Source organism: Nomascus leucogenys, chromosome 10, assembly GCF_006542625.1.
Source record: "Nomascus leucogenys isolate Asia chromosome 10, Asia_NLE_v1, whole genome shotgun sequence".
In the NCBI taxonomy this organism is placed as follows: domain Eukaryota; kingdom Metazoa; phylum Chordata; class Mammalia; order Primates; family Hylobatidae; genus Nomascus; species Nomascus leucogenys.
The window spans coordinates 28,738,674-28,744,129 of NC_044390.1; the positions used below are offsets into that span (position 1 = coordinate 28,738,674).

Below are 5,456 nucleotides of genomic sequence, written 5' to 3' on the forward strand. Positions count from 1 at the left end.
AAGTAGAGTGGAGGCGGGTGTACAGGGTGGCTCACATCTTTAATTCCAGCACTTAGGGAGGCTGAGGCAGGATAATCACTTGAGGCTAAGAGTTTGAGACCAGCCTGGACAACATAGCAAGATGCCATTTCTACAAAAAAATTAAAAATTAGCTAGACATGGTGGTGCCTGCCTGTATTCTTAGCTACTTGAGAGGCTGAGGTGGGAGGATTGCTTGAGCCCAGGAATCAAAAGTTGCAGTGAGCTATGAGCATGCCACTGGCCTCCAGCCTGGGCAACAGAGCAAGACCCTGTCTCAAAAAAAATGAAAATAAATAAAGTGGCATGGGGAATACCAGGTGAATCTAAGCTGTAACAGTAGCACTTATAGTCAGAGAAGCAGTGATAATCTTTCCAGAAGGATCCATGGGGTTTGAAGCAGGATCTCATTCAGTATATGGCAGACAGTAGCATAGTTCAGGTAACAGGATAAGAGGGTAAGAAATGGATAGGCAGGTTGTCAAGGGCCTATCTGGTGGTGAGTGCAGAGCTATACTCTCAGGAAAAAGTGGCATGAAAACCTGGAAGCTGGATAGAAGCCCTACTCTTAAGATCTGAACTTGCAGAGTCAGAAGTTTGCAAGGGAAAGTGCAGCTTGATGGCTGAGCAAGTACTCAAGAGTTCCCCCTGGTCCACTGAATATGAAGCTTAGAACAGCATGACCAATACGAGCCTCTTTCTTCTAACATTTTGTATATCTTGAGTGGCTTTCTAGGTAATGATGGAACTGAATTCATAAAGCGGAAGGTCTTTCTTCGTTTCCTGTGTCTGGGCTGAGCTGAACACGTTTGAGACTGACACTTCTTGCTGAAGGAACACACCAGAATAGGATTGCCTAGCTTTGCAATATTTATTACTGTTTTAGATTTCCCTCACAATACATCTCTGAAAAGACTCAGTGAACTAAATGATACTCAGAGAGACAGCATTTCAGTGAACTCTTGAGGTTACATTTAAAACAGTCACATTATTAATGCAAGTAATTATTCCCAATTATTCCCATACCAATCTGTCTTACAGATATTTTAATACTAGGTGGTCTCTGAGTTATAAACATCAGGCTTATGAGCATCCCATGCAATTCCGCATCCACTAATACCTTTTGAATTTCTACTATGTGTGCCTCGTGGTCATTGTGCAGAGTCATAATAATAGACATTTATTGAACACTTACTCTGCAATCTGCACTGTTGCACTGACATGCATTAATTCATTATTCTCACAACAGCTCACAATAATGCTAAAAGGTAGGCATTATTATTGTATCCATTTTCAGGTAAGAGTCCAAGGCACAGAAAGGTTCAGTACAACTTTTAGTTGTACCTAGAAGTGTGCCTCACTTCAAACAATGAACAATTTAGAAAGAGAGATGAGACATATTGAAATGTAAACAACCAGTCACCTGCCTCTCCTGCACTTTCACCCAAAGGTTGTTTTGATCCAGATCTATTTTTGCCCTTTGTTCCATTTGGCATCCAAGCTACTCTAGTGCCACCTGCTGACCAGAATGGGAACTGTCTGACCTAGTACCTTCCCTATAATCATTTCTTCGAGTAGGATTCTGTCATACACTCCATTTTATTTCTAGCTTTAAAATGTCCACTTTATTCCATATAACACTTAACATGTATAATTTATATCTGAAGAATAGATAGCCTGTGATGCTGATCTATGTTAAAACACTCTGAGAAATGTAGTACAATTTTTTACATCTCCGGGTTTCTCTAGATAAGGGTATCACGATGCAGAACTATGGGTATCATTACCACACTTTGCATAAGATACAAGGGAACTGTGATAAACTTCAGAAAGTAGCAAACTCACCTATTCCTTAAAATATGAGTAGGCAATTGTTACAAAGCAATAGTAAACGGCTTATGAAGTGTAAGTTTATTTTATGCTCCTCTGCTATTACACAGGGCACAACATTTTTGCAAGACTTTTTTGGGACCACAGAGCATTAGCAACACAAAATGCTGGTCCAACTCTGAGGAGCAGTCACTAGATGAAATGGATACCCTCTCACATGTGCACAAATCTGCATGGAAAAGTACTAAAGTTTTAGAATTGGACTTGTGTAATGTATTTCTGCTTTCTAGGGTATTAAGTAATGATATGCACTTTAATTTACCTAAAGCAATGCGTGTGTCCTCACAGCAACATGATACTTCTATTACATAGTAAGATGAATACTGGAAGTAAAAGACAAGAGGTGTACATGAATTTTTATTGGGAAGGGAAGTTGTCAACTTAAACAGCAGCAAATGAAAACCTTGTTGTTATGGATATACATGACCTCCATAAACTATTATATAGGAGACATTTCAATTTCCCCCAAGGCCAGAAAGGTTCCATACTGAAAGGAAACCCTTGAAGAAGAGTAAGGGAAGGAATAAAGAAATCAAGAAGTTACATAGGGAATACTCTTGAATTGTAATTAACTATATTTTCAGAACTTTACGGTGGTACAAAATATATTGCTTGCAGAATTAGTTAAGATTACTTAAATATCAAGTACATTTTTAGTCCACTATATAAGTGGAAGTTACTAATATTTTATATGAAATGAAGCCATTAATACTTTTCTATAGCAGTAACTGTACACCAGGAGGACCAGGACAAACGAAAGAAATGGAGTTTTCCCAAAGCTGCATTGTGAAAAGACTATAAAGGGGTTGATTCCATACGCATGAATTTCTTTCTTTTTTTTTTTTGAGATGGAGTCTCACTGTGTCGCCCAGGCTGGAGTGCAGTGGCGCGATCTCAGCTCACTGCAACCTCTGCTGCCCGGGTTCGAGCGATTCTCCTGCCTCAGCCTACCGAGCAGCTGGGATTACAGGTGCCTGCCACCGCACCCAGCTAATTTTTGTAGTTTTAGAAGAGATGGGGTTTCACCATGTTGGCCAGGCTGGTCTCGAACTCCTGACCTCATGATCTGCCTGCCTCAGCCTCCCAAAGTGTTGGGATTATAGGCATGAGCCACCGCGCCCGGCCATCATGAATGGGTTTCTTTTCTACAGGAAATCCAAGTGGAAAAGGCAATGAAGATGTGTACAAAAGTTTCTTGAAGGGAAGAAAGATTATGCCTTGTATGCGTTTACTTTTCTGTCTCTTCTGCCACATAACATTCTTCTCTTGCACTGTCTGATGGCCATAATGTTAGGTTGTCTCTATAAGCAACTGCATGATAAGGGTGCTGTCTTTGAATCTTCACTCAGTGTATCAAGTTCTTCTATGGCCTCATCAAAAGTGGTTTTAGTCAGTTCACAGGCAAGCTCTGGGTTATTAAGGATCTCGTAGTAAAGTACAGAAATATTAAGACGTATATGGATTACATCTCTTTACTATATCAAATGCCTCTTAGGAAACTCTTTGGGAATTATCATTTGTTTCAACCATCGCCACATGCAACAAAGGTACTGGAAGTAATCTCCCTTTATTTTTGATAAAAGATCGTACTCTCTAGATTAGTTGCATTGGATAGTAAATAGTTATCCAAAAATTGCAAGACAGTAATGCATATGGATCTCAGTTCAGACTTGACTTTCTCCTGATAGTTTTCTGTTGTTTTTTGTTTTTTTCTCAGTGATGCGAAGCTCACTCCCAATAGTTCTTGATCAGCTGCAACTTCTTGTCAGAGGTTTTGGTTTTCTGCTCAATGCTCAAGAGACCCTCCAGGCGGACCTGTAGCCTTCAACGATGTTTTTGTAGGCCACAGAGAGTGAGTTGTGCTCCTCTTTGCACAGTTCTGCACCCTGCTAGGAGAGCCTTCACATTGCAGGTAAAATCAATGATAGCAAAACCCTTGAATCCAAAGTGTTTGCAAGTACTCAAAGACCCCCTCAGAATCACCATGAAGTCCTCGCTTACCACCTTCATTCTTTTCCACTTAAATCTGTGTTTCAGATTTATAAGTATCAAATTTGTGATAAAGATTTCTTATGCACCGACCCTCGCGATATTAGAGTTGGAACGAGATTTAGAGATCATTTAGAGTTCAAGTTCAACATTTTGTTTACAGTTCTCTGCTGTTTGATGCCCCAAATCTATTTCACAGGAAGCCATTTGCTGATCGCCTGACTTGACCTCTTTCCTGATTCTTCATTTTTCTCCAGTCTACTTGGAATTTTCCCCTGATCTTATTATAAAGAAAGGCCCGTGTTTGTAGCCGATGTGGGCTCCCTCAACAATTGGGCATGACACATTTCTATTCCTTCTGGTAGGTCTCACTCCTCCGCACTATGAGATGGATTAACTGCTGGATTTCTGTGGCCTCAAGTTCCCCTCGTCTTGTCACACTAGGGACACTGAGACACAAAGGGCTGCACAGCTGTCAGCTGATTTGAGCTTGGGGCTTCAGTGGCCTTTCAGTTTTCCCAATGACTGCCCTCCAAGTGGTTTCTACAAAGAAGAAAACAGTTTCTCCTTCGTTGAAGGCTTCCTCCTCCTGTCCCATTATTTCCATCTATGGCGGAGCCAGGGAGTACCTGGGGACTGTTGGCTCCATAATTTTATTAGTGCCCTCTCCCCAGTTCTTTGATATTGACCTTTGACATTCACTCAGTCTGATGTAAAGTACTTTGCAAAATCAGCTTTAAGGCCCCGCTTCTAACAAATATCTCTCCTCAAATCCAACCTAAATAGGACTTCTGGAGATACTGCCTCTTGGAGATAATTTAAGCAGGCGAATGTTTCAAAGTAGAATGTTTGCTGTCTTCCCTGACGCCCACCCTTTCTTTGAAGACTTCGTTCCTCTAAACTGGATAGAATTAGAAGTGCTTCAGTCTCATCTCTAGTTTTCATTGTGTCCAGGAGCAAGAGAGTCCTGCATCAGAACACTGCTTCTCTTTTAGGTCATTTCATGTGATGTTCTTTTGGATGATCATCTTTGTGGATGATGTTGATGAGTTAGTAGCATGAGGTTAGAGCCTTTCTTAGTTTCACTGTATACTGTTTCCATCTATAATTAGCTTCTTTCAGTTCCTTTTAGTGGGTATAGGAATAGGAAAGACTTTTTAAAAGTCTTCCTACGCTTTCATTTACCGATGAAGAAACTGTGGGATGGAGAAGTAAAATGATCTGGTCAGATTCACACAACCAGAGAGTAGCTGAGCAGAGGACTGAACCTGGGGCTACTGTTTCATTGACAAACACTATTTTCCTATTCTGCCTAATAGCCAATTATTATATCAGTTTTTTTAAACTGCCTCTTTTAAAATATTTAATTTTTCAATTGCATTATGCATTCATTTGGTGGACTCACCTCAGAAGTAAATTGTTCAAATCAAGCTTTTACGGAAAATGCACTTCTAAATTCAAATAGTCAATTTCCTTATGAATCTTTGAAACAGCATGTAACTCCTTGCAAAGATTTCAGGATACCAGTTGAACACTGTAAAATTTTTATGTAGAAACAA

General features: G+C 40.2%; 1 pseudogene; it reads right to left on the reverse strand.

Annotated features, from left to right (window-relative positions):
• Positions 1-3,136: 3,136 nt before the first annotated feature.
• On the reverse strand, positions 3,137-4,495 carry LOC100596267 (annotated as a pseudogene).
• Between the last annotated feature and the right edge of the window lie 961 nt (positions 4,496-5,456).